Source organism: Entelurus aequoreus, linkage group LG10 (assembly GCF_033978785.1).
Source record: "Entelurus aequoreus isolate RoL-2023_Sb linkage group LG10, RoL_Eaeq_v1.1, whole genome shotgun sequence".
In the NCBI taxonomy this organism is placed as follows: domain Eukaryota; kingdom Metazoa; phylum Chordata; class Actinopteri; order Syngnathiformes; family Syngnathidae; genus Entelurus; species Entelurus aequoreus.
In genome coordinates, this window is record NC_084740.1 from 37,282,979 (window position 1) to 37,309,127 (window position 26,149).

The 26,149-nt window shown below is 40.2% G+C and overlaps 1 protein-coding gene across 2 annotated transcripts in view; it reads left to right on the top strand.

Annotated features, from left to right (window-relative positions):
• Positions 1-26,149, top strand: part of LOC133658561 (P2Y purinoceptor 14-like) — a 44,950-nt gene that overhangs the window by 1,166 nt on the left and 17,635 nt on the right. The gene's annotated exons all lie outside the window — the stretch shown is intronic.

Consider the following 26,149-nt stretch of genomic DNA (forward strand, 5'->3'; position numbering starts at 1 on the left):
ATTTGTTATTATAAGCGCTAGCGCCGAGGAACCACTTTTAGCGGCGCCGCGATCACAGCGCGCTAACTCGCTCATGCATCTAGTACATACTGAGCTGCTGCATCTGCCTCTGAGTTGGTGAAAGTTAATTCCAGATGACAAATCCCGCCTCTCACCTGGATAGTAGAAGGTCGTGGACATAAACCGAGAAGTTGGTTAACTTTGACATCCAACTTCTACTCGGAGATGGCGAGAAAGAAACGAAAGGATGCTCGTTTGCGGCCCTTTTTTTTTTTTTTTTTTTTTAAACTTTTTGTGAGGATTATAATGAATTCTTCATCCAGACAGGAAGATATGAACATCCAAGTGAGAGCAGACATTGTTCAGTAGGTGATTGTAGCACTTTGCAACACTGCTGCATGATGCTTAGTGTTTGTTGTTGAATAGTGACGTGCGATACCACTGATTTTCTTACCAGTAAAATTTTGGTTGTTATTGGCGATATCAGGATCAGAAATCAGAATAAATACTTTATTAATCCCAGAGGGGAAATTAACATTTTCAGCACAATCCCATTCAAGATCAGACAAACATTAAAGGGAGACAGAACAGGATCAAACATTACAGGGAGACTGAACAGGATCAAACATTAAAGGGAGACAGAACAGGATCAAACATTACAGGGAGACAGAACAGGATCAAACATTACAGGGAGACAGAACAGGATCGCTGACGTGTCTGCCAACTTCCGGCGCCCCTTACAAAAAAAGGTGAGATACAAAATATATATATATATAAATATATAAAAAATCGGTCTAAGCCAGGGCCCCTGGAGAGAGGGTCCAGCCTGAGGCCAAGGGAAAAAAACAACTCATAGCCATAGCACACATCCCTCTTACATGTGGGTAAGAGGGAAACATCAAGCATCAAAGAACACAAAAGACATTAAAAGAGCAGAGCTGATGCAACCAGCCACTTCTACACACAACTATGAATAAAAAGTAAAAGAAACATATACACTGTGGTGGCCTCTGCGGTGTTTCACACCATCGTCTGCTGGGGTGGAGTGAGCATGGCCAGAGACAGGAGCAGACCCAACAAAGCAACCAAGAGAGCCGACTCCACCGTCGGCCGCCCAGCAACTCTCGGCCAGTGTCCAGTCCGCAAGGATGAGCGAGGATGCGTAGTGTATTTTAAGTGCTGCTGCTTCACCACTTTAGTCATATTTTTTTGCGCTTAAGAAACTTCTCCATGACTTTAGCTCCAGACTTCTGTTTGTTTGATATTGTCATTACTGCCACAAGTGGTGGGGGAGTGTATTACAACTGAGTACCACTGCTGGGAAACAGATATTTTTGGCGGAGCCTCTATGGTTAAGAAACCCTGATTTAGATGAGATCCCACTTGCTGTGTTCCTGATAATGATATACATTAGGGGTACCCAAACTTTTTGACTCAGGGGCCGCGTTGGGTTAAAAAAATTTGGCAGGGGGCCAGGCTGTGTGTATACATATATATATATATATATATATATATATATATATATATATATATATATATATATATATATATATATATATATATATATATATATATATATATATATATATATATTTATATATATATATATGTACATATATATATATATATATATATATATATATATATATATATATATATATATATATATATATATATATATATATATATATATATATATATATATATATATATACACTACCGTTCAAAAGTTTGGGGTCACCCAAACAATGTTGTGGAATAGCCTTCATTTCTAAGAACAAGAATAGACTGTCGAGTTTCAGATGAAAGTTCTCTTTTTCTGGCCATTTTGAGCGTTTAATTGACCCCACAAATGTGATGCTCCAGAAACTCAATCTGCTCAAAGGAAGGTCAGTTTTGTAGCTTCTGTAACGAGCTAAACTGTTTTCAGATGTGTGAACATGATTGGACAAGGGTTTTCTAATCATCAATTAGCCTTCTGAGCCAACGAGCAAACACATTGTACCATTAGAACACTGGAGTGATAGTTGCTGGAAATGGGCCTCTATACACCTATGTAGATATTGCACCAAAAACCAGACATTTGCAGCTAGAATAGTCATTTACCACATTAGCAATGTATAGAGCAGGGGTCACCAACCTTTTTGAAACCAAAGGCTACTTCTTGGGTACTGATTAATGCGAAGGGCTACCAGTTAAGATACACACTTAAATAAATTGCCAGAAGTAGACAATTTGCTCAATTTACCTTTAACTCTGTTATTATTAATAATTAATGATATTTATCTTTGTGGAAACACTGATCATCTTAATGATTTCTCACAATAAATATATATAGAAACAGATAAATATCAATATGCAACACTTTATTTTTATATTTTCTCTAAGTGCACATTTTTCAAATTGAACATTTTCAAATGATCACTTCTAAGACAGTCTTGTGAAATCACAATATCCCATTTTAACTAGCTAGCCACTAACATTTTTTTAACAAATCATGAATTACTTTGTACCATGTTTGTACAAATAATAACTCATGTAAAATACAAAAGTAAACTCTCAAATTTTTAAATCATGTCACACTTTGAACTGGACACCAAATCTGTTATCTGTTTCTTTGTCAGTTAGTGGGAAGCCTGGCATTGCATGCTGTTAACTAGTGTGTTGTACTCTGGTGTGTAACTTGACACTGCAACTCTGAGTGAGTCTTGCAGATGTGCATCAGTGAGGCGTGTTCTGTGTTTGTTCTTGATGAAGTTCATGTCAGAAAATGCTGATTCACAAAGATAAGATTTTTCTTCATTGTTTGCGGAACCTTCTTAATCTTTTGGACATATTTTCACAGCAATCTGGCCTTAAGCTTAATTATGATGAATGTAAAATGTTAAGGATCGGAAATCTAAAGGGAACGTATTTTCGAATGGAATGCAAAGTGCCTGTTTTGTGGACAGATGGACCAGTTAACATACTTGGTGTTGTTGTCCCAGAAAATCTGGAAGATCTAGGCTCAGTAAATTATGATAATCGACTAAGAAAGATGGACAAAATTATGCAATTATGGAAAGGGAAATCCCTAACCCTGTATGGTAAAATGTCTATTGCCAACACGTTAATTATTCCTCAATTTATTTATTTGTTTTTGTCATTACCAGCTCCATCACAAAACTTTTTTTAAGATTTATGAGCGGAGGGTCTTCGATTTTGTCTGGAACGGCAAACCAGAAAAGATTAAAAGAAAGGTTTTGTACAAAGAGTATGAATATGGGGGCCTGAAACTTCTCAACCTTGAAGCTATGTGTCTGTCTTTAAAAGCATCAATTGTTCCAAAGATGTATTTAAACATTGAGTGGTACACAAATGTCCTGTTGGACAAAAAACATGTACTGTATCAAAAGAAATTGTATCCTTTTTTACAAGTGATCCCCTCCCAGAGAGTCTGCTGGGAAACATGGCGGGGTTCATAAAGGAAACAATCCACTCATAGTGGTGTTTTCAATTTTATGTGCCAGAAAAAAGAGACAATATTTTGCAGCAGTTAATATGGATGAACTCTAATATTGTAATAGATGGAAAGCCTTTCTTTTGGAAAAATATGTTTGAAAGAGGAATCATTTTTGTCAATGATATTAACAATGAGAATGGTAAAATTATGAAGTATGATGAATTTAGAGCTATGTATGGTGATGATTGCTCAAGCTTTTCATTTTATCAACTAACTGGAGTAATTGGGAAAAGATGGAAACAAATAATTAATTATGGAACTACTAAATTATTAGTTTGTAAACCTCCAATAAGAAATTCTAGTTGGCAAAAAGGAACTAAAATAAATAGAAAAAGATATAATTTTTATTTAATAAAGAAATCTTTGAAGGCTGCCTCATACAACACAAATGGAAAATGGGAGGACTTTTTTGACTGCCCGTTGCCATGGGATGCCATATTCAGACTAATCTATAAAACCACTATCGATGTGCAAAATCGTTATTTTCAAATTAAAATTATTTATAACTTCTTACCCACAGGGAAAATGTTAAAATTATGGAATATGACAGAGTCAGATGATTGCCGATTTTGTTGTCAGGAGCCTGAATCCACCCTGCATTTGTTTTGGTATTGTCATATTGTGTCTTTGTTTTGGGTGGAAGTTGAAAAAATGTGTTTAAGGATTGGTTTGTTTATGAAGCTTAATGTGGTTTCTGTTATTTTAGGAGAGTTCATTGACAATCATGATTTAGTCAATTTAATTATAGTACTCTGTAAAATGTTTATTTTTAAGGCCAAAAACAGATATTCACTTAGTATTACTTTCTTTAAAACATTTATTCAGTATTTTCTAACTTTAGAATGTTACATGGTTGAAAACGATAATGATGCCAAAAAACATTTAAAAAAAGATGAGAAGTCCTCAAAGGCTTATTTTGAAAGTATAATTATGTTTATAGATTATATGATATCTGTTGTTGTGTTCCCTAATTTGAGTGACCTGGACATAATCTGGACTGTACATAAATGCTTATTTTGAAAATGTAATTTTGTTTATAAATTATATGCAATCTGTTGTGTTCCCTAATTTTTTTCTGTGTACATGAATGAAGGTGTGTGTTGCTGAGTCCGACTTGGACATTATCTGGACTGGGCCTGGTTTAAAAAACCCTTTAAACAAATCTAATTTCATTGACAACCTGGTCTGTTGAAGATAAGGCCCTTTTTAAAAAAATAAAATAAAATAAGATAAATAAATAAAAAACATTTTCTTGGATACAAAAGAAAGTAAAACAATATAAAAATAATTACATAAAAAATAGTAATTAATGAAAATGTTAGTGGACCATCAGGCTATACCAGGGGTCTCAAACTCAATTTACCTGGGGGCCACTGGATGCAGAAACTGGGTGAGGCTGGGCCGCAAGAAAAGATTTCTTAAAAAAAATCTAACATGCACTTTTTAATGAATTCACCTTCTTTGAATGGCTTTCCCGCCCTAGCAACCATCTCACTCACCATGTAGCTAGCTTTGACTGCTGCATCGCTGTTTTCGCTTGCTTTCTTGACGAAATCTTGTTGCCTCAGTAGACTGAATTTAAAATTTGCAACCAGGTACACTCTCTCATCTCCCTGGTATTTTGCATACTCCTCAGCATGTCTAGTTGTATAATGACGTTTCAAATTGTATTCCTTGTGCACCGCAACTTTCTCTGTATCAACTACAGAAAAGAGCTATAAGGATTATTCATAAAGTAGATTACTTAGAACACACTAACATATTATTTATTAATTTGGGTTTATTGAAATTACAGGAGCTAGTAAAGTTACTGGGGTGTTTTTGTAGCCCGGAAGAGTTAAGGCTGCAAAGGATTTTGGGTATTTGTTCTGTTGTGTTTATGTTGTGTTTAGGTGCGGATGTTCTCCCGAAATGTGGTTGTCATTCTTGTTTGGTGTGGGTTCACAGTGTGGCGCATATTTGTAACAGTGTTAAAGTTGTTGATACGACCACCCTCAGTGTGACATGTATGGCTGTTCCTCAAGTATGTCTTGCAATCACTTGTGTATGCCTGCAGAAGCCTCATACAACATGTGTCTGGGCCGGCACGCTGTTTGTATGGAGAAAAAGACAGTGCGGTGGCAGGTTCTAGAGCAGGGGTCGGCAACCCGCGGCTCCGGAGCCGCATGCGGCTCCTTGACCACTCTGATGCGGCTCAGCTACATACATGCCGACCCCCCCGATTTTCCCAGGAGACTTATGGATGTCAGTGTCTCTCATAGACTACTCCCAGGAAAATATAATCCTATTTACACTCTAATTACTAAATAAAGGGCGTGCCCTAATTGCACTGCAGTAATTGCCCTCTATAGCATTTACATACAGCATGCCAGTCCAGCCACATGTTACATGTTGTTATTACTTGCTCACACAGGAGACAGCAAAGCATACTTACTCATCAGCCACACAGCTTACACTGACGGTAGCCGTATCAAACAACTTTAACATTGTTACGTTACAAATATGCGCCACACTGTGAACCCACACCAAAAAAGAATGAAAAACACATTTCTGCAGAACATCCCACTGTAACACAACATAAACACAACACAACCATTACCCAGAATCCCATGCAGCCCTAACTCTTCCGGTCTACATTATACACCCCCGCTACCACCAAATCCCCCCACACATCAACCCCCCCCTCTCCGTGCGTTGGTTGAGCGGAAGAGTTAGGGCTGCATGGGATTCTGGGTATTGGTACCGTCAGTGTAAGATGTGTGGCTGTTGACTTAGTAGCCTTGCTGTCTGTAACGCTATCAAGCCAAAGCTGCATTCCACTTGTGGCCGAGCAGATACACTGATTGGGCAGACTCTAGAGGGCGCCAAATGCAGTGTCATCACGCTCTGATATTCGGGAGTCTCCCGGGAAAAATGAGAGGGTTGGCAAGTATGACGCAAGCGACATTCATTCAAAACTCGCGGGCTGCACTAACATCAAATTTCCACATTAAAGTACGTGCCGGTGCGTGTGTCTGAGACCCCTAGTTAACATAGCACAAAGCGTTTAAGCTTTGTATGCGGTGTTTTTCATTTTAAATTTTAAAAACATATTTTGTGGCTCCCATTACTTTCTTTAATGTGTGAAACTTGCCAAAATGGCTCTTTGAGTGGTAAAGGTTGCCGACCCCTGTTCTAGAGGACACTAAAGGCAGTTTATACCACACCGTGATTGGTAGATTCCTTCAGCGCCGCACACAACGCTGTCAAGCGCCATTCATTTAAAACTCGCGGGCCGCACTACCATTAAACTTTCATAGTAAGGTGGGGGCCGCAAAATAAAGTCTCGCGGGCCGCAATTGGCCCGCGGGCCGCGTGTTTGAGACCCCTGGGCTATACAATCATGTGTGCTTCAGGGACTGTGTCCCTTGCAGATGTGTTGTCTATGTTGTGGGAACCAGAATATTGGTAGCAGAAAGAAATAACCCCTTTTGTGTGAGTGGGTGTGGATGAGTGTGCATGGGGGAGGTTGTTTGGGTTGATGCACTGATTGAAAGTGTATCTTGTGTTCTTTCTATGTAGATTTAATTTAAAAAAAAAAAATAAAAAAAATAATTTTTTTAATTTTTTTAATTTTTTTTTTATTTTTATTTTTTAGAACAGGCCCGCGGGCGACTCATCTGGTCCGTACGGGCGACCTGGTGCCCGTGGGCACCGCATTGGTGACCCCTGGTATAGAGTGTATTTCTTTAAAGTTAAGACTAGTTTAAAGTTATCTTCATTGAAAAGTACAGTGCTTTTCCTTCAAAAATAAGGTAATTTCAATGTGACCCCAAACTTTTGAACGGTAGTGTATATGTTTATATACATATATACATTGTCTTTCTAATCCGTTTTGTCATTTAACATCAATTAACATTGATGTTCATCAACATTTAACATTGTCACGTTATCGATGGGAATAGACAATAGACAATATGATTTGCCTGAGCGACTAGGAGACACCAAGAGTAACAAGCGGTAGAAAATGGAATAGAAAGGAAAGATTACATTTTTTTTTTTTTTTTTTTTTTTTTTTAAAACTTGGGACTTTCTGTGGGACGGATTTTGGATGCTGGGGGGCCGGATCTGTCCCACGGGCTGTAGTTTGGGGACCCCTGATATAAATCATCTCAAATAACTCAAGTATTGAAAGTATTGATATTTTGATTTGATAATCGATATTAGAGCACAATTATGATGATTCCGTATCGATCCACACATCACTATTGTTAGAGGGAAAAACAAACATTGTGATGCGTCTGTGAAAGTTGCTTAAAAGGAGCAAAATATGTAAATATTACATGTTATTATATATGTTACTACATTACATATGTACTTACAGCGTGTATATCAGAATCAGACAGAATCAGAATCAGAAATACTTTATTAATCCCCGAGGGGAAATTAAAATTTTCAGCACAATCCCATTCAAGAGCAGACAAACATTACAGGGAGACAGAACAGGATCAAACATTACAGGGAGACAGAACAGGATCGCTGACGGGTCTGCCAACTTCCGGCGCCCCTTACAGAAAAGGTGAGATACAGGTAAACAATGGGGTAAAAAAAATTGGTCTAAGCCTGGGCTCCTGGAGAGGGGGTCCAGACTTAGGCCAAGGGAAAAAACAACTCATAGCCATAGCACACATCCCTCTTACATGTGTGTAAGAGGGAAACATCAAGCATCAAAGAACACAAAGGACATAAAAGACATTAAAAGAGCAGAGCTGATGCAACCAGCCACTTCTACATACAGCTATGAATAAAAAGTAAAATAAACATATACACTGTGGTGGCCTCTAAAACCATGATGGAGGTTTTTGGATGTTTTTTTTTAGGGCGCACTACCCACTTTGGACGCCAGATGGCAGTAGGGTGTTTGTATATCTTAAAATTTGTTTTGTGGCAATTCCAATTTTGACCACAGCGTCAGTTGCTATGTAGAGTGGCGCTTTCCATCATTTTAAGCAGACTGCATTGCAAAATGATTAAAACCCTCCCCCCACGCAAGGTCCTCCCCGGAATGGGGCCATATGAATCCCTTCCCTCGTGTAGATGGATGAGTGGACTTGTACGCTTTCAGTCACGCACAAGTCAGAATGTATGGAAGTATTATGGGAGCAAAGTTATTTGTGAATATGTATATCAATTTGCGCGTGTGTAATCCAATTTTACGTGTATGTTTACGAATGTGTGTGTCTATATATCAATCTGTGTGTGTGTAATCCAACTCACGTGTATGTGTGTGTGAAACGAATGTGTGTCTGTATATCAATCTGTGTGTGTGTAATCCTACTCATGTGTATGTGTGTGTGAAACGAATGTGTGTGTCTGTATACTGTATCAATCTGTGTGTGTGTAATCCAACTCACGTGTATGTGTGTGTGTACGTATGTGTGTGTCTGTATATCAATCTGTGTGTGTGTAATCCAACTCACGTGTATGTGTGTGTGAAACGAATGTGTGTGTCTGTATACTGTGTCAATCTGTGTGTGTGTAATCCAACTCATGTGTATGTGTGTGTGTACGAATGTGTGTGTCTGTATATCAATCTGTGTGTGTGTAATCCAACTCACGTGTGTGTGTACTAATGTGTGTGTCTGTATATTGTTGCGTTGACCAGCATTCCTCCAATGGGGAATTCAAATTGCTAGTCTCTCCCAGATTCTTTTTATGGCAATACGCTGATGTTTATATTCAATCTCCAGGCAATAGTTGGTATTTTGTGGTTTATTCTCCAAGCTTAGAGGACAAACTGAGACCAATCCAGCACACCAGCGTTCCCCAGCCCGGTCCAGATCGGTCTAACAAAACCCCGGAACTCCTGTCTACTTCCTCCTTCTCCTGTCCCCCCCACCTGCTGTTTCCCCAGTCTAGCTGTGCTCCTTATCTTAGGAATGTAATGGCAGTCTCAACAAAGACAGCGCTCTGACTCTAACCAAGGACACTCGAATCCAAGCACTTTGTACCACACGAGACATTAGCTGATGTAAATATGACTATAGGAGTTTTTAGAAAGAAGTAACACTTAAATATAGATATGATTCTGATCTGCTTCCTACAAGTCCCCCTTTAAGATCTTCTAATAAGATCTTTATTACTTGTACAAAACTTATAAAGCACGCCCCACATTAAAGCCTTAAAGTTACCACTTTGCTAGACCCCCTTTAGTTACACTTAGCACAAGGGGCTGTGCTGTTCTGGATGGTCTTGAGGGAGGTTGGGGCAAGTTTTTCAGCAAGTCCCTCAACTGCATCACGAGTCAGGTTGGTTAGTCTCAAAGGCGGCGGGGAGTTAGAGAGGCCGCTGAAACAGGAGTTCCAAGGGGTGTTAATTTGGTGAGTGGGGTCACCAGTCTAACCATAGCACAAAGCCCAACGGCTGACGTCGGGATTCTAATGTACAATTTGTGCTCCCCACAACACCAGAATAAGTCAGCTCGTGCCTAAGGGCCTATCCTAGAGCCATCTATCAGTGTGGTGCACCAGTAACGGTTGATGTCACCCAATTTGTTGGGGGATGGAGAGGGTCCTGTAATTTGAAAACGCGTGTAATTCAGCTTTTGGGCCACAAAGGGAAGAAGTCGGGTGGCATTGTCAACAGAAGGGTACACATGTCAGTCAACTTAAAAGGGGCGGGGTAAGTGTGGGAAAAGGGACGTCCAGCGGAAGAAGCAACACAGTCACCCAGGTTTTGGCATCCACCTGAGCCACAGGTTGTCTGCACCCGCTCCTAAGGTCAAAGGTCAAAGTTACCAGGCCTTCGGTGGTGATGTCATTAGCACGCACGGATGTGAGCCTTTGAAACACCACCGAGGTGGGGTGGTACTTTAGGTGCTACAGAGGGTGTAGAGGTAGTTAACGCCCTCTCAAGGACATTAATTTTAATAATTCCTTTAGCGTCTGTATCAGTCAGGTCAAGCCCCAAAACAACATAAAAGGGACGATGGGCACAACTTACCAGAGTATGTTGTCTGCATCCGACACCAATGGTTCAGGGTTGAGTCGTAACAAATATAGAGGTTATTTCCACAGTAATAGCTATTGTGTCCCCCGTAATTAATCACACTGCACAGGTCAAAAATAAGTCTTGCTATCCCCTTTGACCCAGTCTATTTAAAGTCCGCTGTATGTTCTTAGACACTTGTCAGTCACTGTCGTCAGGAAGGATGAACTGAGACACAAAGACAGTAGAACATGCCCAAGCACCAGTCCGTCAGGGAACACTACCGGGTGTAACATCCTGCCTTTCGTCTATCAATATCAGAGTAATTTAGGTAACAAAACGGGGATAAACATCAAACTTTTCACTTAATGTAACGACACAGATAGTTATGCTGCAAACAAGCAAGAAAAACTAAGAAACATTTAGCATACTGGATTGGTCTCACACAAGGATATACAATATAGAAGTTGAAAAGAGTAATGTAGGTAGAAAATCTCTCTCGTCTCCTGGGCTGAGGGGCAGATGTTGTGGCGATGTCAGCAATGACATCCCCTGGTGATCTGTCAGGTTCTTCAGCTGTAGTGCAGAGGGAGAGGTGGTACCAGGTGTCCCCTCCACCAGCCAGTCGAAGGGCGTGGGACGTCCGTTCCACGACCTTGAAGGGACCAGTCCACCTGAGCTCCGTCCACTTGCGTTTGATGACCTTGATCTTGACCCTCTCAGCGGGCGGAAGGGAATCTGTACAGAAGAACTGGCACACAAATTCTGCAATTTTTTGTGTAAAATACCATTTTGGTTTTACGCTGAGTCCTCCTTCCATGGGGGGGCTGCTGGTCCTGTGAATGGCTGACCTGTATGCAGCTCATAGGGTGAAAAACTCAAAGGGCGGTAAAACAGTTTTATTCACGGACCTTCGAATGATCATTAACGCTAATCGCAACATGTCAATCCAATTAAATTTGGTCTGTGCACAGATTTTAGCCAATTAGTTTTTGATGTTCTGGTCCATCCTTTCAACCTTGCCTTGGGACTCAGGATGGTACCCCAAACCTGTGTTCTAGTCCGAAAGCCTTTTCGACCAAGGCTAAGTGAGTATTTTTTAAAATAGTTGCCGTTGTCTGACCTAATCTTTTTGGGGAAACCATGTCGGGGTACTAGGTCATTCACAAGTCATTTAATTACTGATATTGCATCCTCTTTTGAGGTTGTTGTTGCTTCCGGCCAACCACTGTGATTGTCAACACGAGTCAGTACGTACCTTTTCCCTTGTACCGTATTGATCATATCAATGAAATCAAAGACTATACATGGTTCACCCTCACCTCCTCCATATTCTAAATTTGATCTATTAAACTACTATCGATGTGTAAAATCGTTATTTTCAAATTAAAATTAGTTATAACTTCTTACCCACGGTAAAAACGTTAAAACTATGGAATGTGTCAGAGTCGGATGATTGCCGATTTTGTTCCAAGGAGTCTGTATCCACCCTCACTCACCCCCTTCTGTTTCTGAAAAAAGGACTGTGTTAATCATACTATCACTTTCAGAAACATCTAAGAAAAAGGTCAGCTAATAGTCAAGTAGCGGAGGACAGGTCATGTTTGAGGTCAATGATTGTCTCTTTAGCCTCTATGGTCCACTGGGGGGTGGTGTTAGGGTAGGGGACCCCTTAGCAATATCACAAATAACTCAAACTCAACTAAACCCTATCTTATATGTAATTTATTCAATATGGCGAAAGTAACAAAATATGCTTATATTTATATTGTCACCAATACTAGAAAAATACTACCCTTATGGCGGATGCTTTAGCAATAGTATTTTGAATTTTTACCACACCTGGTGGCACCAATAATTCATTAAGTCAAGCTCATGTTGTAGAAATTTGTAATGATGCGGACAAGTTTGTTACTGAATATTTTCTATCAGACTTCTGCCATGGCAACTTTGTGTATGTAATGAGCAACTATAATTATTTGATATGCTTAAATGTGTAATGTGTCGTTTTAGCTCAGCTGTTGTGTAGCTGCTAGCTCCTCGTAGCCTACAGGTGTCTAAAGTGCAGCCCATAGTAATGTGTTTAACATAACCATGGGCTAAACCTAAACAATTAAAAATGTGGTATTTGGGTGTTGGTGTAATGTTTGGCAGCTACGCCGTGTCTTATAATTGGACCTAAGTTCTTTGGTTTTGTAGGCGAGACAGAGAGCAAGGGAACAATGTGGGACACTATTGTGTCCATCTTATACCATGCTAGCTGTTGCAAAGATAGGTCAACATGAGCAGCCACACCTTGAGTTCCAACATATATAAATAATCATAACATATTGTGAGTCGGGTGGCAGAACACACGGAAGCATCTCAGCCAGTCAGGGTTTTCACTGTTAGAGCAGTTGGATGTCAGCCATTCCTGTTGTTTCAGGCTGTGGTATGAGCTCATGGAGGAGTCTTGGTAGTGGTGTCGCAGCTGAGTGGTTGAGCCGTCAGGTAACACCAGAAATGTTCCTTCTGTGCGATTTCAATGTCAGGGTACAGTCTGTAAAGGAGGTCCAGCAATCTGAACCGGAAGTGGTTTGGTGACAGGTAACCCTCTTGTGACCCCAGCGAAGCCTTCGACCTTTAAAGAGGAAGCACACAGTTTTTTTGATACCTCTGCATTCAGAATCGAATGGGTGGCTGATAAAATTGTCCGTTGACACTCATGTCCAGCAGGGGTCCTGTCGGTACTTCCTGCTGCGGCTCCTGATGTGGGCGTCCTCTTTCCCGCCTTCGTGTTCGTTTGTTGGCACGACGGAACCTTTCCTGTTCGGAAATGTCCGGACAGTCACGACTCCAGTGACCAGGCTGGTCACAGCCGAAACAGTGTCTACCCCAGACTGGCTTTGAAGCATCGTGTTGTCCACTACCCGAGTCCAACCGCACGTCTGTTGAGGATTCTTTCCTCCACCTGTTGGAACTCAAAAGCAAGGTCACCCACTGCTGAATATACCCTAGCTGATCTTTGACCTTTTGGTTCTTTTAACCTTTTATCTTCAGCGATCTGTAATTTAAGTAGTCGTTTCCTTGTTGCTCTGTCATTAGCCCTATTTTGCATGGGATGAATAAAATGTCCTGCCATATATTGTTTTTGGCACCTTGTATATCAGGGTTAACTTTGTCCAAAGTGTTTGGCCAAAGGTTCCCTCCCGGAGGTACAGGTGGGAAAGCAAGGTCAACAATGGCTTGCATGTATGCATCGGCAAGAGACTTATATTGTAGTATGTCCAAAGTGTTAATGTCATGTGTCAAAAATGTCTGCCGGAGAAAATGGTCAGACGTGTACAAGGGGTTAATTTTCGGAGGCAGGATTAATCTTAGAGGGGGCGTGTTAATACCTCCTTCTCTTGTCACTGGAGTAGGGGGCGGTGTCCTAGTCAAAGTCTGGGCGGGTCGTTTGAATTGTCTTGCGCATGTGCGGCAGACAAAAAACCAATCAGTTCATTCTGTCATTAATCATCGTTTCTTTTGCTGCATTTCGTTTTTCCACGTAATCCCCGTTTACTTTTATAGTACGCCAAACTCTTAAATTCTCTCCCTGAGTGTTCCATTTTCACCAGCGCACACACACACACACACACACGCACTCAGCAGCACACACACACACACACACACACACGCACACGCAAGCACTCCCGCACACACACACTCACACTCAGCAGCACACTCTCTGCGTTTCACTTTACCATAAAACTTCCAGTTCCTTTTTTTTTTTTTTTTTAAATTTTATTTTACCAGACGTTTGAGTTCACGGCTTTTCGAGTATTGTAAACTCCTTCTTAACCCTTTCAAGGAACGTTCTCTTTTTTTTTCTTTTTAAACAGTACCTGCTAATTCCATTGTCGACAACCGTACATTCAATTGATCATCAAACAGTAATGATTCATCACATTCCTCCCCGACCGCCATCACATTTCTATCTGTCACACTTGTTCATGTCAAACCCTGTGGTCATTGTGTCTCTCATGCCCCATCCGTAACCCGAGAATGTATTTCTCGTATTTTTCATAAGGACTTTAACCTTGAACTCTATTAGGGGTGACCAAATCCCCAGGGCGAACCACACCCGACTATTTGCTTACTCGTCAGTGAAGCAGCCCGTCACGGTAATCTTTATCGTATTATTAATAAGGACTCTAACCTCAGAATTAAAAATACGAACGGACTTTAACCAACAACTTTATCGTATTATTAATAAGGACTCCAACCTCAGAATTAAAAATACGAACAGACTTTAACCAACAACTTTATCGTATTAATAATAAGGACTCCAACCTCAGAATTAAAAATACGAACGGACTTTAACCAAGACCTTTACCGTATTATTCAGAAGGACTTTAACCTTGCGAATTTTAATATACGGATGGACTTTAACCAATAACTTTATCAGGCACAGATGAAAGATTCAAGACACAATGACATGAGTTGACCACTATGTACAACTATTATGTAAAATGGCGGACAGGGCAAAAATGCAATCAATCTATCAAAATCACCACTCTGTGCCTGGGATTACAAAACAGTGTTTGACTTACAGACTTCAGGACAGACTCCTAACGCAGATTTTATCTAAAAAGAAAGGTTCTGCTTACCTTGAATTGGCCAATTGAGTCTGTCCAGAAGATTGCAAGAAGTCATCAATCAACAGGTGCCATCCCGGACGAGCCCCCAAATTGTTGCGTTGACCAGCATTCCTCCAATGGGGAATTCAAATTGCTAGTCTCTCCCAGATTCTTTTTATGGCAATACGCTGATGTTTATATTCAATTTCCAGGCAATAGTTGGTATTTTGTGGTTTATTCTCCAAGCTTAGAGGACAAACTGAGACCAATCCAGCACACCAGCGTTCCCCAGCCCGGTCCAGATCGGTCTAACAAAACCCCGGAACTCCTGTCTACTTCCTCCTTCTCCTGTCCCCCCCACCTGCTGTTTCCCCAGTCTAGCTGTGCTCCTTATCTTAGGAATGTAATGGCAGTCTCAACAAAGACAGCGCTCTGACTCTAACCAAGGACACTCGAATCCAAGCACTTTGTACCACACGAGACATTAGCTGATGTAAATATGACTATAGGAGTTTTTAGAAAGAAGTAACACTTAAATATGGATATGATTCTGATCTGCAAAGTTATTTGTGAATATGTATATCAATTTGCGCGTGTGTAATCCAATTGTACGTGTATGTTTACGAATGTGTGTGTCTGTATATCAATCTGTGTGTGTGTAATCCAACTCACGTGTATGTGTGTGTGAAACGAATGTGTGTCTGTATATCAATCTGTGTGTGTGTAATCCAACTCACGTATATGTGTGTGTGAAACGAATGTGTGTGTCTGTATACTGTATCAATCTGTGTGTGTGTAATCCAACTCACGTGTATGTGTGTGTGTACGTATGTGTGTGTCTGTATATCAATCTGTGTGTGTGTAATCCAACTCACGTGTATGTGTGTGTGAAACGAATGTGTGTGTCTGTATACTGTATCAATCAGTGTGTGTGTAATCCAACTCATGTGTATGTGTGTGTGTACGAATGTGTGTGTTTGTATATCAATCTGTGTGTGTGTAATCCAACTCACGTGTGTGTGTACTAATGTGTGTGTCTGTATATCAATCTGTGCTTGTGTAATCCAACTCACGTGTATGTGTGTGTGAAACGAATGTGTGTGTCTGTATACTGTATCAATCTGTGTGTGTGTAATCCAACTCACGTGTATGTGTGTGTGTACGTATGTGTGTGTCTGTATATCAATCTGTGTGTGTGTAATCCAACTCACGTGTATGTGTGTGTGAAACGAATGTGTGTGTCTGTATACTGTATCAATCTGTGTGTGTGTAATCCAACTCATGTGTATGTGTGTGTGTACGAATGTGTGTGTCTGTATATCAATCTGTGTGTGTGTAATCCAACTCACGTGTGTGTGTACTAATGTGTGTGTCTGTATATCAATCTGTGCTTGTGTAATCCAACTCACGTGTGTGTGTGTGAACGAATGTGTGTGTCTGTATACTGTATCAATCTGTGTGTGTGTAATCCAACTCACGTGTATGTGTGTGTGTACGTATGTGTGTGTCTGTATATCAATCTGTGTGTGTGTAATCCAACTCACGTGTATGTGTGTGTGAAACGAATGTGTGTGTCTGTATACTGTATCAATCTGTGTGTGTGTAATCCAACTCACGTGTATGTGTGTGTGTACGTATGTGTGTGTCTGTATATCAATCTGTGTGTGTGTAATCCAACTCACGTGTATGTGTGTGTGAAACGAATGTGTGTGTCTGTATACTGTATCAATCTGTGTGTGTGTAATCCAACTCATGTGTATGTGTGTGTGTACGAATGTGTGTGTCTGTATATCAATCTGTGTGTGTGTAATCCAACTCACGTGTGTGTGTACTAATGTGTGTGTCTGTATATCAATCTGTGCTTGCGTAATCAAACTCACGTGTGTGTGTGTACTAATGTGTGTGCCTGTATATCAATCTGTGTGTGTGTAATCCAACTCACGTGTGTGTGTACTAATGTGTGTGTCTGTATATCAATCTGTGCTTGTGTAATCCAACTCACGTGTGTGTGTGTACGAATGTGTGTGCCTGTATGTCAATCTGTGCGTGTGTAATCCAATTCACATGCGCTTGTACTATTGTGTGTGTCTGTATATCAATCTTTGCATGTGTATAATTTAATTAACATGTGTGTACTAATGTGTGTGTCTCTATATTAATCTTTGCATGTGTATAATTTAATTAATGTGTGTGTACTAATGTGTGTGCCTGTATATCAATCTGTGCGTATGTAATTACTATGTACTAATGTTTGTGTCTTTATATGAATCTGTGTGTGGGTAATCAGATCTGTGTGTGTGAGTGTGTTTTAAGTTGTCTGTCCGTATTATGATTTGTCTGTGTATAAAAAAAAATGTCTGTCATTATTTCGATCGGCGTGTCTGTAAAAAAAAAAAAATATATATATATATCTGTAAGGCCGTATTATGATTTGTCTGTGTGTAAAAAAAAAAAGTCTGTTCGTATTTAGATCGGCGTGTGTGTAAAAAAAAAAATCTCAGTTCGTATTTTGATTTGTCTGTGTGTAGAAAAAAGATGTGTGTTTGCATATTTAGATGCCGGATGTAAACGCAAACAAATCACAATACGGACACACAACTTAAAACACACACGCGGGTCTGACGTAAATTGGATTACACACACACAGATACATACACAGACACACACATTAGTCCATACACACATCAATTGAATTACACACACAGAGATTGACATACAGACACACACATGTAAATTGGATTACACACACACAGATTGATATACAGACACACACATTAGTACATATGCACTTAAATTATCTTACACACACTCAGATTGTTATACAGATGCACACATTGGTACACACGCATACGAATTGGATTACACACACAAAGATGGAGATACAGACACACACATTAGTACATACACACATGAAATGGATTACACACACACACACACACACACAGATTGATATACAGACACACACATATGTACACGGACATGTGAATTAGGTTACACATGCACAGATTGTTATACAGAAACACACATTAGTACACACGCATGTGAATTGGATTACACACACACAAATTGATATACAGACACACACGTTAGCACACACTAGTGAATTGGATTACACACACACACACAGATGGAGATGCAAACACATTAGTACATACGCACGTGAATTGGATTACACACACACACAGATGGAGATACAGACACAAACATTAGTACACAGGCATGTGAATTGGATTACACACACACAAATTGATATACAGACACACACTTTAGCACACACTGGTGAATTGGATTACACACACACACACACACACACACACACACACACACACACACACACACACACACACACACACACACACACACACACACACACACACACACACACACACACACAGATGGAGATACAAACACATTAGTACATACGCACGTGAATTGGATTACACACACACACAGATGGAGATACAGACACACACATTAGTACACAGGCATGTGAATTGGATTACACACACACAAATTGATATACAGACACACACGTTAGCACACACTGGTGAATTGGATTACACACACACACACACACAGATGGAGATACAAACACATTAGTACATACACACGTGAATTGGATTACACACACACAGAGATGGAAATACAGAAACACACATTAGTACACACGCATGTGAATTGGATTACACACACACAGATTGTTATACAGACACACACATTAGTACACACGCATGTGAATTGGGTTACACACACAAATTGATATACAGACACACACGTTAGCACACACTGGTGAATTGGATTACACACACACACAGATGGAGATACAAATACATTAGTACATACGCACGTGAATTGGATTACACACACACACACAGATGGAGATACAGACACACACATTAGTACACCGGCATGTGAATTGGATTACACACACACTAATTGATATACAGACACACATCTTAGCACACACTGGTGAATTGGATTACACACACACAGATGGAGATACAGACACACACATTAGTACACAGGCATGTGAATTAGATTACACACACACAAATTGATATACAGACACACATGTTAGCACACACTGGTGAATTGGATTACACACACAGATGGAGATACAAACACATTAGTACATACACACGTGAATTGGATTACACACACAAATTGATATACAGACACACACATTAGTACACAGGCATGTGAATTGGATTACACACACACACACAAATTGATATACAGACACACACGTTAGCACACACTGGTGAATTGGATTACACACACACAGATGGAGATACAAACACATTAGTACATACACATGTGAATTGGATTACACACACAAACAGATGGAAATACAGACACACACATTAGTACACACACATGTGAATTGGATTACACACACACAAATTGATATACAGACACACACGTTAGCACACACTGGTGAATTGGATTACACACACACACACACAGATGGAGATACAAACACATTAGTACATAAGCACGTGAATTGGATTACACACACACAGATGGCGATACAAACACATTAGTACATACACATGTGAATTGGATTACACACACAAACAGATGGAAATACAGACACACACATTAGTACACACGCATGTGAATTGGATTACACACACACAAATTGATATACAGACCCACACGTTAGCACACACTGGTGAATTGGATTACACACACAGATGGAGATACAAACACATTAGTACATACACACGTGAATTGGATTACACACACACACAGATGGAGATACAGACACACACGTGAATTGGATTACACACACAGATGGAGATACAAACACATTAGTACATACACACGTGAATTGGATTACACACACACAGATTGATATACAGACACACACATTAGTACACACGCATGTGAAATGTATTACACCCACACAAATTGATATACAGACACACACGTTAGCACACACTGGTGAATTGGATTACACACAGATGGAGATACAAACACATTAGTACATACACACGTGAATTGGATTACACACACACACAGATGGAAATACAGACACACACATTAGTACACACGCATGTGAATTGGATTACACACACACAAATTGATATACAGACCCACACGTTAGCACACACTGGTGAATTGGATTACACACACAGATGGAGATACAAACACATTAGTACATACACACATGAATTGGATTACACACACACACAGATGGAGATACAGACACACACGTGAATTGGATTACACACACAGATGGAGATACAAACACATTAGTACATACACACGTGAATTGGATTACACACACACACAGATTGATATACAGACACACACATTAGTACACACGCATGTGAATTGTATTACACACACAAATTGATATACAGACACACACACGTTAGCACACACTGGTGAATTGGATTACACACAGATGGAGATACAAACACATTAGTACATACACACATGGAATGGATTACACACACACAGATTGATATATAGACACACACATTAGTACACACGCATGTGAATTGGATTACACACACACAAATTGATATACAGACCCACACGTTAGCACACACTGGTGAATTGGATTACACACACACACACACAGATGGAGATACAAACCCATTAGTACATACGCACGTGAATTGGATTACACACACACACACACACACACACAGATTGATATACAGACACACACATTAGTACACACGCATGTGAATTGGATTACACACACACAGATTGATATACAGACTCACACATTAGTACACACACATGTTAATTGGATTACACACACATATTATTATACATACACACACATTAGTACACACACACATGTGAATAAGATCACACACACACACAAAAGGAGTGACGTGTTTACAAACAATTTTTGCTGCAATAACACTTCCACATCTGCAATTTTTGCTGCAATAACACTTCCACATGTGCAATTTTTGCTGCAATAACACTTCCACATGTGCAAAGGTGTCCCAGCTGTGCTGCTCTGTGGCACTTTAGTGACCAGGTCCTCCGTCTGAGGTTTAAGACGTCACTTTGGGCTGGATTGGTGTTTTCATTGGGTCAGGAAGCAGCAAACAAAAAAAGGCATCTGAAGCAGAGACACAGAAGGTGTGGACATGTGGAACGTCCCTAGTGGGACAGCTGTGAAGAAGTCCAAAATAGACCACAGAAGAAGACGACATCCCATAATTGCTGTTTGTTTACCATGTGCAGTAATCACTTGGCCGCAGGACAATCACCCCGACTGGGGTCATGTTTGTCCACCTGTGGACGAGGGCAGCAGGAAGTGTGTGTTGGACGGCCATGACAAAGACCACCTGTGCACCTTCGCTTCCAACTCTTTGCTAGCTGCAAGTTCAAGGAAGAAGAAGGACACGTGTCACATTTTACGCCCAACATCAGGGGGACTTCAACCTTTTCCGGGTCAGGGACCCCCAAAGTGATGGAGAGATGAAGATGGGGCCCCTACTTATATCGCCTGTCTAAAACAATCTTTTAAATCAGGGGTGTCCAAACTTTTTCCATTGAGGGCCACACACGGATTTTGATATTTTTCATTTTCAAATCATAACAAAATATATAAATATAAAGGGTCTCAGTCATTAAAATGTTAAAAATAAGTCACATTATTGTTATTTTTTTAAATTTAACGCTTACAGTAAATCTCTATATCAACTTCAGGTTGATATAACGTTAAAAAAAAAAGGTTTCATGCCTTTTCTGTCAAAGACAACTTAGTTTTTTATAGTAAAACTGAAATATGCAGTATTTTCCCCACCGCCCAAAAAGCAATGTTTGATGTGAAGTAATTGGAGCCCTGAAAAGATCAATAATGCAGGACACCATTGATTTTAATTTATTATTATTTTTGATTAATCACAGTGAAAAGATCAATAAAATCCCATTAAATATATTTGGGATCCAAAAGTTCCCCCACTGATAAAGTGCTACATTTTTATCATATATTTTTTGGAGGACAGAGTAAAACAACTTGCACTGAGCCTAGTCTATAAAATCCACTACACCTCCCTGATACCGAAGTACATGTCAAACTACTTCCTTAACGTAAATGATCGCCATAACCACAACACCAGGGGGAGCTCCACTAACCACGTTAAACCCAGATTCCGAACTAACAAAGGTCTTAACTCATTCTCTTTCTATGCCACATCAATGTGGAATGCGCTCCCAACATGTATAAAAGAAAGGGCATCTCTATCCTCCTTCAAAACCGCAATAAAAGTTCACCTCCAGGCAGCTACAACCCTAAACTAACACCCTTCCCGGATTGCTAATAATCAAATGTAAACAATCAAATGTAGATACCTTTTCTTATGCCTTCTGATCTCTCTCTCTCTCTCTCTCTCTCTCTCTCTCTCTCTCTCTCTCTCTCTCTCTCTCTCTCTCTCTCTCTCTCTCTCTCTCTATGTTCACTACTTGATGTCCATATCCTACCCCCCCACCCCCCTCCACACACCTGATTGTAAATAATGTAAATAATTCATTGTGATTATCTTGTGTGATGACTGTATTATGATGATAGTATATATGATAGTATATATCTGTATCATGAATCAATTTAAGTGGACCCCGACTTAAACAAGTTGAAAAACTTATTGGGGTGTTACCATTTAGTGGTCAATTGTACGGAATATGTACTTCACTGTGCAACCTACTAATAAAAGTCTCAATCAACCAATCAATGACTTTCAACACTTACATTACGATATCAACTTCAGATATATCCGTCCATTTTACGTTTGAACAATTATTTTGTTTGTTTTATGCTCTTATGTCAAAGAAAACATTGTTTTTATATGGCAACCACACAATATATGCAATATTTTCCACATCAAACATTTTAAAGTGAAATATTTGAAGTAATTGGAGCCTTAGAATAGATCAATAATTGATTATAACATTGAATTTCTTTTTAAACATTTTTTTTTTTGAGCAATGGCAAAAAAAGCAAAATAAAGAAAGACAAAAGAAAAAAACAAACAGCCTGCATGGCAGCTTTGTGTCAACATTGCAACTGTTCCTCGTTAGATTTCACCTCATTCCACTTTTTTTAATGTTAATTTAAAATTTTTGCAATAGCATTTCCAGAATATGTGGCGGGCCGCTAAACAATTAGCTGCGGGCCGAAAATGGCCCCCGGGCCGCACTTTGGACACCCCTGTTTTAAATGAAACTAAATGCACTTTGTAGGGTTGTGAACATTATAATAACATTCCATCTCATTCCCATTCCACCACTTTATTCACATCTGATTCTTGATTCAAACCCATTCTCACAAGATATTGTTTGGTGGATGAATCCAAATTAAACTTTTTCCAAGCAGGTTACAAAAGCTCTTCTTGGCTGCTGATGTGTGACGTGTACACGCCGCAAGTACGCGTGGAGATGGCTTAAAAATGTATTTTTTAAAATCCATTCTTCATAATTACGATTTAGTGCTCTCGTATGGTTTGTGTGTTTCTAATTTGGACATTTGCGACGCTGTGTTCTCGGCTCAAATGCCGATCCTGTTTGATATCCCCACTCAGTGTCCGGTTAAACTGTGCGCTCCGCCTCAACGCCATACTTGCCAACCCTTTCCCGGGAGACTCCCGAATTTCAGTGCCCCTCCTAAAAATCTTTAGGGGCAACCATTCTCCCGAATTTCTCCCGATTTCCACCCAGACAACAATATTGGGGGCGTGCCTTAAAGGCCTACTGAAAGCCACTACTACCGACCACGCAGTCTGATAGTTTATATATCAATGATGAAATCTTAACATTGCAACACATGCCAATACGGCCGGGTTAACTTATAAAGTGCAATTTTAAATTTCCCGGGAAACTTCCGGTTGAAAACGTCTATGTATGATGCGTATGCGCGTGACGTCAATGGTTGAAGCGGAAGTATTCGGACACATTGTATCCCAATACAAACAGCTCTGTTTTCATCGCAAAATTCCACAGTATTCTGGACATCTGTGCTGGTGAATCTTTTGCAATTTGTTTAAAGAACAATGAAGACTGCAAAGAAGAAAGCTGTAGGTGGGATCGGTGTGTTAGCGGCTGGCTGCAGCAACACAACCAAGAGGACTTTGAGTTGGATAGCAGACGCGCTATCCGACGCTAGCCGCCGCTAGCCGCCGGCCGCATCAATGATCGGGTGAAGTCCTTCGTCGCGCCGTCGATCGCTGGAACGCAGGTGAGCACGGGTGTTGATGAGCAGATGAGGGCCGGCGTAGGTGGAGCGCTAATGTTTTTATCATAGCTCTGACGAGGTCCCGTTTTTATCGTGTTGTGTTTGTGTTGTGTTGTGTTTGCTTGTTTTTCTTGTGTTATCTTTTAACCTGCCTATTGTACAGCACTTTGGCTACCCCTGTGGTAAATTTTAAATGTGCTTCATAAATAAAGTTGATTTGATTTGATTTGATTGATAAGCAGGAATAAGAATCGTGATTTGGATGCGAGTCGGTTTTCACCTTGCTATTGTGAAATACTAGGATATTCAAATACTGTGGTATAGTCTTGTTAATCGCTAGTTGGCAGCTAGCGCGATAATCGCCAGCCAACAACTATAGTGATAATTGTTAGCTTGCACCTAGCGTGCTAAAAGTTACCTGGCAACGTGCACCATAATTGTTAGTTGGCAACTAGTGCGATTTTTGCTAACTAGCAACTAGTGGGATAATTGCTAGCTGCCAACTGGCTCGCTATTTGCTATTTTGCAAATAGTGCACTAATTGCTGGTTTGCAACTCACACCATAATTTTCACAGCAACTAGTGTGCTAATTGCTAGCTAGCAACTAGCGCGATAATTGGTAGCTGGCAGCAAGTGTGATAATTGCTATCTGACAATTAGCATGCTAATTGCTACTTGGCAACTAGCGTGATGATTGCTCGCTGGCAACTTGCGCCAAAATTGTTAGTTGGCAACTGGTGCGATACTTGCTAGCTAGCAACTACAGTGGTAATTGCTAGCTGTCAACTGGCTTACTAAGTGGTATCTTGCAAATTGCACACTAATTGCTAGTTTGTAACTCACACGACTATTTTCACAGCAACAAGGGTGCTAATTGCTAGCTAGCAACTAGCGCGATAATTGCTACCTGCCAACTAGCTCGCCAATTGCTATCTTGCAGATAGCGCACAAATTAATTTGCTAACTAACTAATTTGCAACTCACACGATAATTGGTCACAGCAACTAGGGCTAATTGCTATCTGGCAACCAGTGTGATGATGGCTAGCTGGCAACAAGTGTGATAATTGCTAGCTGACAATTAGCATGCTAATTGCTACTTGGCAACTAGCGTGATGATTGCTAGCTGGCAATAAGTGTGATAATTGCTTGCTGACAACTAGCGCGATAATTATTAGCTGGCAACCAGAGTGCTAATCGCTACCTGGCAACTAGCATGATGACCGCTATCTGGCAAGTAGTGCTATAATTGCCAGCTAGCAACCTGCACATTAATCGCTACCTGGCAACTAGCACGATTATTGCTAGCTGGCAACTAACGCGATAATTGATAGCTGGCAACTAGCACAACAATTGCTCGCTGGCAACTAGCGCTATAACCACCAGCTGGCAGCTAGCGTGATAATTGCTAACTGGCAAGTTGCAACTAGCATGATAATCGCTAGCTACCAACTAGCACAATTATTGCTAGCTGGCAACTAGAACCATAACCTTCAGCTGGCAACAGGCACCATCATTGCTAGCCGGTGACTAGCGCAATAATCGCTAGCTAGGGACTAGTGTAATAATCGCTAGCTAGGGACTAGCGCAATAATCGCTAGCTAGGGACTAGTATTGGGTTCTACATGTAAAGCGACTTTGGGTACTTAGAAAAGCGCTATATAAATCCCAGGTATTATTATTATTATTATTAGTGTAATAATCGCTAGCTAGGGACTAGCGTAATAATTGCTAGCTGGGGAGTAGCATGATATTCGCTAGCTATCCTAAATGCTAAAATGAATATATGTAGTAATCTAAAATAATATAAAACAATATACACTCCCTCCTTGTAGTACCTCTGAGCAACCGCTAAGGGTCCAAGACCCCTGTTAAAGA